At 45.8% G+C, this 12,447-nt stretch overlaps 1 pseudogene; it reads right to left on the minus strand.

Annotated features, from left to right (window-relative positions):
• Positions 1-4,758: 4,758 nt before the first annotated feature.
• On the minus strand, positions 4,759-11,753 carry LOC120392365 (annotated as a pseudogene).
• Between the last annotated feature and the right edge of the window lie 694 nt (positions 11,754-12,447).

A 12,447-nucleotide genomic window follows, 5' to 3' on the forward strand; every position in this document is an offset into this window, starting at 1 on the left:
GGTCAGTCTCTACAGAAACACAGTTATAAACGCAATAGTTCCCAAAAGCTTAGCTTGAGTTCCCCTCAGTCTCAGTTGCAGTCTTTGATCAGCAAGCTCTATGCAATCTGCTGAGCCAAAAGCGTTGCAGGCAGGGCTGCCCCAGGGTGGGGGGAGAACAAGTGGGGCAATTTGCCCCGGGCCCCACAGGGGCCACCACGAGAATATAGTATTCTATAGTATTGCAACTTTTTTTTTTATGGAAGGGGCCCCCAAAATTGCTTTGCCCCAGGCCCCCTGAATCCTCTGGGCGGCCCTGGTTGCAGGAGGGGAGAAGTTATTGTAACTTGCATGCAGGATAGTCCAGCTGCAATCTGTGCAGTCTTCCTCCTCCTCCTGCTGAGGTGGCTCAGGCAATCAGCTAATAACCAACCACTCAATTCAAGTATATAGAAAAAAAATATTATAAAATACTTCAAAGTTAGGGGAAACTGGCCTGCTTTTTCCCCCAACCACAGGAGCAGGGATTCTTTTTGCAAAGCAGCTTCCCTGAAAACTTGCCCTTAATGGACCCTGAGGCTACAAGGAACCTACTGAGCCTGTGCAGATTTGCCACACCTAAATCCAGAGACTTCTGAATGTGTAATGCTAACTGTGTGTTTAAACGTCACGTGGTATAGTTCGCCTAGGGAATTCCCAATCATACTCGTTGAGTTGTTTGGTGCTTTCATCACTGCACTTCCCATTAACTTTGACCCATTTGTAGCGTCACCGGCTCTTCACTAGAAGCCAGTCATAGTGTCTTGGCAAAAGCTTGGCACCCATAACTGATCGGATTAAAGCTCTGAATACCATCGGCAGTGCTTCCTATTTGCCACCCCATTAGTCCCAGCAAGACTTTTAAACAGATTAATTCTCCCTGTGTGTTAATCTTTACCATAGTCTCCATGTTACTAAAGTAATTTAGCATCAAATATTACCCCTAGGAATTTGAACTTTTTTCACTACATCTATTTCTTCTCCAAACAGATACAGTTTACATTCCTTTGTAAAGTTCTTTTTAACAGATCCTTTGATTGTAGCACTAGAAAATAACAACCTCCATGCCTTGTCCCAGCGAGAGGTCTCTCATAGCACTGTGTGGATTCTCTTTTCTGCCACCTCAGTAAACCTGCTCCTAACCCCACAGAGCACAATCAGCTGTGAATAATGTGACACCTTCTCTGGAACCTACTCATTTGGAGAGATCATTTATCATGATATTAAATGAGGTTGGGCTGACAACACTTCCCTCTGGCATACCATTTTTAATACTATATATGTGTGACATAGCTTTCCCTACCCTGGTATGCATGGTCCTTTATCTAATTATCTAATCCACGCAGGCATTCTTCCCTTTATTCTTAGTGTACTTATTCAGAACTATATGCCTTCCCTCCATTGCATGTCACACACCTTTTCAATGTCTGGACAAACAGCTTTGTGCCTCCTACGTTTCTGTATTTCAGTTTCTAATGTAACAATGTGATCAATGCTGCATTTTGTTTCCTAAAGCCATTCTGCACCTGATCTGTAATGCCATTGTTTTCCAATCAATGTCATTCACCATTCTCTCCATAATTTTACCCACACAGGATGTCAGAGCATTTGGTCTATAGGCATCCACTGTTTTGGCTAGCTTGCCCTCGTTTTCGTACTGGAATTATTACTGCATGTTTCCACCCTACCAGTTTCACTCCTTTTTCCCTATATAATTCCAAGAGAATCCTCAACCTGCTTTCAGAGTGATACTTAAACATTATTACATATATTATGGGGGGATGTGTTCTTATTGATATCAACAGTTTTCTCAGGTTCCCACATACAAAAACAGGATCATATGGAGTTGGTATAAACCATGAAACTAGTAGTTCAGGACTCTATTCAAGTAACTGTCTTTTAATGTGGTTGGAAACTGCACTTTGATTTTCATCATTGCTCATGCTTTGGAAAGTTTCTGATAACAAGAAATCAGAAGTCTCATTACAGCTTCTAACTACGGTGTCAGTCCAATGAGACCTGGAATGTGACTGTTCTTACTTTAAGGTGCCAGAGGCCTCCTCGTTGTTCTTACTCTGAATCACATTCATTCTTCCAGTTTGTATATTGCTGACAGCTTGGTACCTTTATTTATCTGCCAACTTCCTCCAAGCTTTTCTTTGATTAAAAAAAAATTCTTCATGCTACTGCTGTATATCTTTTATACTGCATTAGATCTTCACTATTCAGGGTATTTTGTGCTTTTTTAAATAGGCTCTATTTATTTCTCACATTTTTTGTTCCACCAGGGCAGCCAGGTTTTTAAGTTATCCGTGTTAGCTGGATCCAAGTTAGCAGGGATATATCTAAGCACGTTACAATTACACCTCTACTTGAAGTGTAGATGTACCACTAGGTACTTGAGCCAGTGTGTCTGTCTGCCTGGGCGGGAAGCACTCTTCCAGCTGCAGTGTAGTCATACCTTTAGTTAATGGCCCTGCATGTTTCTTATCTGGCCTACTGTCCATTTTCCTGGATCTGTTTCCTGAGTTAATCCTAGGTATACACACACTTAACATCTTTACAATACCCGGACAACCATACAGAGCATATAGCACACAGGGTCTGAACAAAAAAGTCAGGCCCATTTACAAAGCAGACGCTTGCTTACAAATTCACTGTCTGGTACATGGACTTGGCAAAAACATGTCTGGCACTGCACGGGCACAGGAATGGGGTACACACCACCATGTTGTGTGATGGACACTTGACAAAATTGCCAGACTTAGTGAGGGACATTTTGGGGGGGGGAGATTACGTCATTCAGTCATTCAACCCATAAAATAGCATACATAACTTTCCACACTGAAAAAAACACTGTCACATATCTAGCTAATAACACCAACAATAATAACAATAAAAATAACCATACATTCAATTAATAATTAATGAAAAGTGCGTGTGGGTCTGGTGTATTATCCCATCTGGTGGCACCGAGACCACTTACAAAGAGAACAACAAGTCTGCTCTACAGCCTTAGCGAACAGTCAGTTGGCTTTTCGTTCATGTGGTAGAGGCTCATGCACTAAGCTTCAGAAGTCCCAGGTTCAATCCTGGCCGCTGATGACCAGGGTCTGTCAGTGTCACATATACTGTATATGAGATTATTACATGAGAAATGAAAATGAGCTTGCTTTGGGATTTTACAAGGCACTCATATCATTTAAACACATTTGGTACCCTGAGTAATGATAACACTTCTTGCAAATCACATAAATAGGGAATTCATGGTCCCATTCATGTCAGGGGGGTGACACGTACCTTGTTTGCATCAGTGTATAAAAGAGAAGTTATAGGAGGGGGGTCTTTGTCTGGCCAAGGGGAAAGTGGAAAGTCCCGGGCCCACCTGTAGTAGTGTTCTTTTAGTGTCTACGGGGTGCTGGCACCATGCTTTGTGGGCAATAAACCTGGCACAGAGCCTTCGCCACCGAGCCGAGTCTGTGGCCTTTCTGGGCAGTTCGATCGAGGCTTGCTGGGCCGGCAGAGACACTGGCCGCACAGAGCTAATCCCCAGGACGGCCAGGAGGAGGTGCCATCCAGCGGTGAATCCAGCACCTGTCACAGACCCAAAGAGGGAACATTGAGCGGAATAGCCTATCTACTATTTGTCTACTAATTAGGCCTACTTTTTAGCACACCAAGGCTTACTGATTTCCAAACCCAAATTTTCTTGTCAACCAGGCATGATCTTAACAGAGCTCGAGTTCTATCAGCAGGTCTTTTTGTTTAGACTAAAACTTTGTCTCCCTTTCATACCTTTTGCCATCAACATTTGTCCTTGCAGGGTATTGTGACATCTTGTGAACTGTCACGTACATTTTACAACTGAGCTCGAAAGCAGGGGAAATTCAGCAGCCCAGTTATCACAAAAAGGCTCCCAAACACACAGGGGAAGTTTTCACCCCCCCCAAAACTCCTGGGTCTCAAGCGGGGACCACTACCTCCTCCACTCTTTTGTCTGCTAAGCAGCTAGCAACCAGGATCTCCCTAAAAGTGTGGGGGGGCCACTGGTGCCTGAACCGTGGCCCCGCCTGCGCCCCCCCACACCACCCCTTTCCCCGAGGCCTCACCCCTGGCTCGCTCCTCTCTGCCCCCTTCCCCTCATCTCTCACCCTTAGGGCTGGTAAAAAGCAATAGGGGTCATGGCCCCCTGGCCTCCCCCGTTCCAGCGACCCGGTGGCAACCCCTCATCCCTTGAGGAGCCAGCCGGGAAGCTGTATGTTGGCGTATCCCCCATAGAAGTGGTGTAGGCAGCTGCCCCTTGATCAGTTTGGCTGGTCAGGACCGGCTCAGCCTTCCGCACAGCTGGTCTTAACCAAGCCGCAGTTCCTGGGCTCTGGTTACCCAGGGTCAGTTAGGGAAAGGGGGTCAGGCCACGCCCCACTTTGGCAAACCTTACCCAGGTATGTGACCCCACCCCATGCTGTGTGACTAGGGAAACCATCGCTCTCCCCAGAGCTGGGTTCCTTTCTCTGCCCTCCCCCCACCTCCACTGTGGGCCCAGGGTGTTGCTGCAGGGTTTCCCCTGTTAAAGGGGGGCTGGACAACTGCTTCCTTTCCCAGCCTATGGCTGCATGGTCCCCCGGGAACTACATCTTCCCAAAGGCCCAGTAAAAAGCAGTGACAGGGCTGCACTTGCCTTTAAATGATGGGCAGGGGCAGGGACAGGCCATATGACATTAGCTTTGAACTGCCTTCTACCTATTCCACTGGTTTGCGGCAGATTCAGGGCAACTGTCCGGAGCAGCTTGAACTGGCAATCCTGTAGCTGTTCGTATAAGCACAATCTCCACCGCCTCCTATGTGAAACCTGCAACAGCAACAAACAAATCCAAGAGACTCAGAATGGTTCGAATCATTCAGTCCAAAGAGACCACGTGCAGAATACAGCCCCCATTCAGCAAAGCAAGTCGCGCCCATGTCCCCATTCACTTTGGTGGGTCTGCAACTGAAAGCAATTTGTTCAGACTCTTTGGTGAACAGGTGTGACTGTATTCCTGTACACGGAGGGTGGTCCAGTAGTTTAAAGCCCTAACACTGGACTTGGGAGATCTGTGTTCGAGTCCCACCTCAGCTCCAGACCTTCTGGGTGACATTGGGCCAGTCACTTAGTTGCTCTGTGTCTCAAGTTACCCCTCTGTGTAATAAAGCTGCAGGCCCTGTGGCGCACGTGCATGGAGCAGAATGCCAAGGGATGGGGGTTTGCAGCAACCTTGGTTACTGTGTAGGCCATTTGCTTATTTTGTACCAGCTGGTGCTTTTACAGGGTACGCGGATGTCAAGGCTGAATCCCCACTCCGTCACAGTGCAGAAGTGGGGGCCCGCAAGGATTTTAAAAATTAATACTTGCCACTCCAGGCTTGTATTAAACTCCCAGGGTTACAGCTTCTCTCTGACTTTGGCTTGGTAAATGCTGCCACCACCCAAATTCAAAAAACCTCCTTTGAGCCCAGGAAGGAGCACTTGGGAATTCCTCCCTGTGGGGTACCCTCAAGCCCTTTCACCCTCACCCCTCCGGGGAAGAGCTGAGAACGAAAACAAAGGAAATCAGCTGTGGCTACCAGCTATTCAAACATGCACAAACCTCTTAGGACACCAAAAATCAAATCCTGTTCTTAAAAAAGGGTAAATTTTATTTAAAAGAAGAAGGGAAACATACATCTGGATCTTAGGCTTTTTCCTAGATCTTAAAAAAAACAAATTACAAGAATTAAACACCCAAACTAGTTTTCTTGGGGGTTCAGCTGAAAGGTTACAAGCAAACAAAAGCATTAGGGGGTTAGCACAGAGGAGAGCCACAAGCCAAAATAAAGAAAATAAACCTGATCGCATCTAGCTAAACATTCTGATCTACTTAAACATTTGGAGTTCAGATAAGTAGTTCTAGGTATGATCTGACGATTTATGATCATACCTGGCTTAAGCTCCTCATAGCCCAGCTGCTCTGTCCCTCCAGCCCAGAGAACAACAGACAAAGGGAAAGTTTCTTTCTCCATTTAAAAAAATTTCTAGCCTCCCATTGGCTCTTTTGGTCAGGTGCCCACCTTTTTTTCCCTTTACCTGGGGAACGTTTTAACCCTTTCCAGGTAAAGCAAGCAGAGAACAGCTACCAAGAGGCATTTTACAGCTAACTGGCTGGCTGTCCATCAAAGTGAGCTCCCCCCCCCCACTTCATTTATCACAGCAGCCCAACACTCACAAAGTGAATGAAGGGAAAAGAGACCCACCAGTTGTTGAATTCGGTGCCATTGGACCATTTCCAGCACTGGCCAGGGCTCTTCCGGAGGCCGATCCAGTGGTCCTTGAGTTCTTTATGGTGCTTCATGGACTCCTGTTAAATAAAGCAAATGTCCATTAAGCACCTGGATCTGAGCTCTCTGCAGTCTGTGCTGGATTCTCTGAGCTGCCACACAGGACACTGGGTGAACTGTCCAGGGTGGCAATTCTCCACCCACAGCTCTGATCTAGGGGCCCCCACCCCTCAATCCTCTGAGCCAATCCTCTTCCCTGCTCTGCGATCAGCAGCAGGTCAGACTAGAGATAACCCCAGCACAGCACTCAGCCTCATCTGGGGTAACTGTGAATAGCCCCATCAACTCCTGTAGTGAGAAGATCTCGTTGCCCCCACAGAGTTTTGGCCAATTTACACCAGTTGGGGGTCTGGCCCTGTGGGGTTTACAAAGCTTCTGTGTTTCTCTCTCACCATTTCCTGCTGGGTGTCAATCGCAGCCAGGGAGGCACCGAGGGCAGAGCAGTTGTTCTGGCTGTAGGTCCAGCTCCCTTCAGCCTGTGAGAAATAGTAACACTTCCCCAGGTGCCCGATCCAGCCGTCTGGGCAGGCAGCCACTGGGCAGGCAGCACCAGCTGGACATGGCTCAAATTTCCTTGCTGGAGATGAGAAAATAGCAGAGTAAGAGATTTACCCTTCACCCTCTGTAGCCAAGGGAACAAGTTCTCCAATGACACCACAACAGATACCCGCCTCCCCATGCACGCGCCCCGCCATTCTCCAGATCATTATTGAAGATATTGAATAAAACTGGCCCCAGGACTGACCCTTGGGGCACTCCGCTTGATACCGGCTGCCAACTAGACATGGGGCCGTTGATCACTACCCGTTGAGCCCGACGATCTAGCCAGTTTTCTATCCACCTTACCGTCCATTCATCCAGCCCAGACTTCTTTAACTTGCTGGCAAGAATACTGTGGGAGACCATATCAAAAGCTTTGCTAAAGTCAAGGAATAACACATCCACTGCTTTCTCCTCTTCCATAGAGCCAGTTATCTCCTCATAGAAGGCAATGAGGTTAGTCAGGCATGACTTGCCCTTGGTGAATCCACGCTGACTGTTCCTGATCACTTTCCTCTTCTCTAAGTGCTTCAGAATTGATTCCTTGAGGACCTGCTCCATGATTTTTCCAGGGACTGAGGTGAGGCTGACTGACCTGTAGTTCCCTGGATCCTCCTTCTTCCCTTTTTTAAAGATGGGCAATACCTTAGCCTTTTTCCAGTTATCTGGGACCTCCCATGATTGCCATGAGTTTTCAAAGATAATGGCCAATGGCTCTGCAATCACATCCGCCAACTCCTTTAGCACCCTCGGATGCAGCACATCTGGCCCCATGGACTTGTGCTCGTCCAGTTTTTCTAAATAGCCCTGAACCACTTCTTTCTCCACAGAGGGCTGGTCACCTCCTCCCATACTGTGCTGCCCAGTGCAGCAGTCTGGGACCTGACCTTGTTCTTGAAGACAGAGGCAAAAAAAGCATTGAGTACATTAGCTTTTTCCACATCCTCTGTCACTAGGTTGCCTCTCTCATTCGGTAAGGGGCCCACACTTTTCTTGACTTTCTTCTTGTTGCTAACAAAGCTGAAGAAACCTTTCTTATTACTCTTAACAGCTCTTGCTAGCTGCAACTCCAAGTGTGATTTGGCCTTCCTGATTTCGCTCCTGCATGCCTGAGCAATATTTTTATACTCCTCCCTGGTCATTTGTCCAATCTTCCACTTCTTGTAAGCTTCTTTTTTGCATTTAAGGTCAGCAAGGATTTCACTGTGAAGCCAAGCTGGTCGCCTGCCATATTTACTATTCTTCCTACACATCGGGATGTTTTTTTCCTGCAACCTCAATAAGGATTCTTTAAAATACAGCCAGTTCTCCTGGACTTCTTTCCCCCTCATGTTATTCTCCCAAAGGATCCTGCCCATCAGTTCCCTGAGGGACTCAAAGTCTGCTTTTCTGAAGTCCAGGGTCTGTATTCTGCTGCTCTCCTTTCTTCCTTGTGTCAGGATCCTTAACTCGACCATCTCATGGTCACTTCCACCCAGGTTCCCATCCACTTTTGCTTCCCCTACTAATTCTTCTCTGTTTGTGAGCAGCAGGTGAAGAAGAGCTCTGCCCCTAGTTGGTTCCTCCAGCACTTGGACCAGGAAATTGTCCCCTACACTTTCCAAAAACTTCCTGGATTGTCTGTGCCCCGCTGTATTGCTCTCCCAGCAGATATCAAGGTGATTAAAGTCTCCCATGAGAACCAAGGCCTGCTATCTAATAACTTCTGCTATGTAACGGTAGCAGATTTTTTAAAAAATCAGACAGAAGTGGGGGTTTTATTTCATTTTCTTTACTGTTGTATTTCAGTACAGATGAGAGAGCTGACAAAGCCTGATTCTCCTAACTCAGGATAGTTGTGTAGCTAATGTGGCGCACAGGATCAAGAAATCCGGTTTTGGTTCTTGACATGTTAAAGTGTGTTTACACTAGAGCTATTAACTAATATGATTGTACCATTGGCAAGGGCACAGGGCTTTGTTCATGTTACATTTAATCCTAGGATTATTCTAACATGGCCAAATTCTTGAACTGTCTGTGCTTCCGTTCCCCATCTGTACAATACAAAGGCAGCATTATTCTTTCTCCCCCGACCATGTGTGTCTTGTGTATGTAGATTGTGAGCTCTGTGGGGCAGGAACTGTCTCTCTCTGTGTGTCAGTGCAATGTCCAGCACAATGGGGCCCTTGTCTCAACTGGGGCAGGGACTGTCTCTCACTGTATGTTTTCTTTCACATGCTTAAAGTTCCTGTAACCATCATGTAATAAAATTGTAAGCTCTTTGGGGCAAAGACTGTCTTTTTGTTCTGTTTGAACAGCGCCTAGCGCAGTGGGGTCCTGGTCTATGACTAGGACTCCTAGGTGCTATGATAATACAAATAATAATGCTCCCATTCTCTTCTGTAAGCCAGGCTCCCTGACTGAATTACATCTCCAAAGATGCACCATGCTCTCCCCTCTTGGGGAGTTGCCTCAGTGTATCATGGAAGCCCCATGGCTGCAGTGCACCAAAGGAGATGAGGTCTGTCTGGCGAGCCTTGCCCATACAGGGACATGAACTACTTCCCCCATGATGCACCACAGCAGAATTTCCAAGCTAAAATATTTTGGGTTTCGGCCAAAACTCAAAAACTTTCCATTTTTGGGTGTTCAGCTTTTCAACAAAAAGTCAAAAATTTCCACAGGAAACTGATTTTTTTGGTGTGAAATTTAATTTAATTGAAATCCCAATTTTCCATCAAAAAACAGTTTCAGTGGGAAATTTTCAACCAGCCTTAACTGCTAACACCCTTATATTTCTATACACCCACCACACATACCATAGACCTGACACTTCTGCAGTCTGTACAATAAAGTCATATTTATGTACTCTACACACACATAACTATTCAATATAAATACCAATCCAAGCACACGTGAGCACGCACATGTATAAACACACATACATTACTTCTACAGACATTATCAAATACCTGAATGATGCTGGTGTCCCGAGGGATTGGAACCCCACTGGGTTAGACACTCTAGAAACACTAGGAAGACTTGCGTCTGACGAAGTGGGTATTCACCCACAAAAGCTCGTGCTGCAAAATGTCTGTTAGTCTATAAGGTGCCACAGGATTCTTTGCTGTTTTTACAGATCCAGACTAACACCTCTGATACGAGGAAGGCATGGTAAATTTACAATGAAAGGTGACAAGTGAGATACAAAGTGTGTGTGTGTGAGGATACAGTTAAAGAAGTATAATATCTAATACACAAAAACAACGAGGAGTCCGGTAGCACCTTAAAGACTAACAGATTTATTTGGGCATAAGCTTTTGTGAGTAAAAGTCCCACTTCTTTAGACGTATGGAGTGAAAATAGCAGATACAGGCATAAATATATATTGGCACATGAAGAGAATGGAGTTACCTAACAAATGGATAACCAGTGTTGAAGGCCAATTCAGTCAGGGTGGATGTGGTTCCCTCCCAATAATTGATGAGGAGGTGTCAATACCAAGAGAGAGAAAATTGCTTTTGTAGGGAGCCAGCCATGCCCATTCCTTATTCAAGCCCAAATGAATGGTGTTAAGTTTGCAAATGAATTGTAGCTCTGCAGTTTCCCTTTGAAATCTGTTTTTGAAGTTTTGTTGTTGAAGGATGGCTATTTTTAAATCTGTTATTGAATGTTCAGGGAGATTGACGTTTTCTCCTACTGGCTTTTATATGTTACTGTTCCTGATGTCTGATTTTTGCCCATTTATCCTTTTACATAGAGACTGTCCGGTTTGGCCAACATACATGGCAGAGGAGCATTGCTGGCACATGATGGCATAGTAGATGTGCCGGTGAATGAGCCTTTGATGGTGTGGCTGATGTGGTTGGATCCTATGATAGTGTCGCTAGAGTAGATATGTGGACAGAGTTGGCAACGGGGTTTGTTACAGGGATTGGTTCTTGTGTTAGTGTTTCCGTGGTGTGATGTATAGTTGCTGGTATTTGTTTCAGGTTGGGGGGCTGTCTGTGAGCGAGGGTTGGCCTGTCTCCCAAAGTCTGTGAGAGTGGGGGATCATTTTCCAGGAAAAGTTGTAGATATGGGGTAGGCAACCTATGGCATGTGTGCCGAAGGCGGCACGCGAGCTGATTTTCAGTGGCACTCACACTGCCCAAGTCCTGGCCACTGGTCCGGGGGGGGGGGCTCTGCATTTTAGTTTAATTTTAAATGAAGTTTCTTAAACATTTTAAAAACCTTATTTACTTTACATACACCAATAGTTTAGTTATATATTATAGACTTATAGAAAGAGACCTTCTAAAAATGTTCAAATGTATGACTGGCACATGAAACCTTAAATTAAAGTGAATAAATGAAGACTTGGCACACCACTTCTGAATGGTTGCCGACCCCTGTTGTAGATTGTTGATGATGCACTGGAGAGGTTTTAGCTGGGGGCTGTATGTGATGGCCAGTGGTGTTCTGTTATTTTCCTTGTTGGGCCTGTCCTGTAGTAGGTGACTTCTGGGTACCCATCTCCCAAAGTTCTGTTTCCCTGATCACAGTAGGAACAAACAGCAGCAGACAGTTTCCTTGCTCGGCAATCCCCATGTCTCCCCCTGCAGCGAGCTCTGTGCCCAAGAAGTCCTGTCTCTCTGCTCCCTCTCAGATCACACTCATAGCTGCTTCTCCTGGCCCCCTGGCTCAACACACACAACCTAGACCCAGTGTTTGTATCCAGGGAAACCTCAGCCCACATGGCATAGCTGTGACCTGCCATGCAGCCTAGTCCTTGGACAGATGCCTCCATTGTCTGCGGCTATCTTTGCCACATAAAGGGGCTTGATTGCTCCTTCTGTTGTATCTGCGCACCTTCCAGTCGTGCATTGAGCAATGCAGCTCACATCTGTCACATGTCTCTCTCTCTCTCTCTCATTCTATCCCCAAGACAAGAATTCCATGTGTTGTAGAGTGTTTTTTGTTTTGGTGCATGTTTTTTTTAGTTATGTATCTAGGTGCTACTGTCAGATTCTTAGCTCTGCATTGTTTCCATTTCAAACACTGTTGTTTAAAGCACAAATTCTTTTTATTTGATTTCTAGAGGTCTAGCTCTATTCTGGAAACATTGCCATTGGCCATAGGAAAAAAGCTTCTTGTTTTCCAAAGCTTCCCCTTGGAGCTGAGTTACTATTGACAGTGACCCTTCTACCTAGAGGGAGGGATAGCTCAGTGGTTTGAATGTTGGCTTACTAAACCCAGGGTTGTGAGTTCAATCCTTGAAGGCGGGATCTGGGGCAAAACCAGTACTTGGTTCTGCTAGTGAAGACAGGGAGCTGGCTTAGATGACTTTTTCAGCATCCTTTCCAGCTCTATGAGATAGGTATATCTCCATATATAAAAAGCTGCAGGTGGGTATTTTCTCAGAACTAGCAGGATCACTTATTGATCACATGGAAAGCATTGTTAACTAAAGGGTGGGACTTTCAAACTCTCTCCACCTTGGCTTCAGTTAGACCAATGGAGAGCACTTTAGAAAGTTTGTCTCTAAGGTTATTGAAGTGGAACGCAGACAAGTACATGA

The sequence above is a fragment of the Mauremys reevesii genome, unplaced genomic scaffold (genome assembly GCF_016161935.1).
Source record: "Mauremys reevesii isolate NIE-2019 unplaced genomic scaffold, ASM1616193v1 Contig1, whole genome shotgun sequence".
NCBI classification, from domain to species: domain Eukaryota; kingdom Metazoa; phylum Chordata; order Testudines; family Geoemydidae; genus Mauremys; species Mauremys reevesii.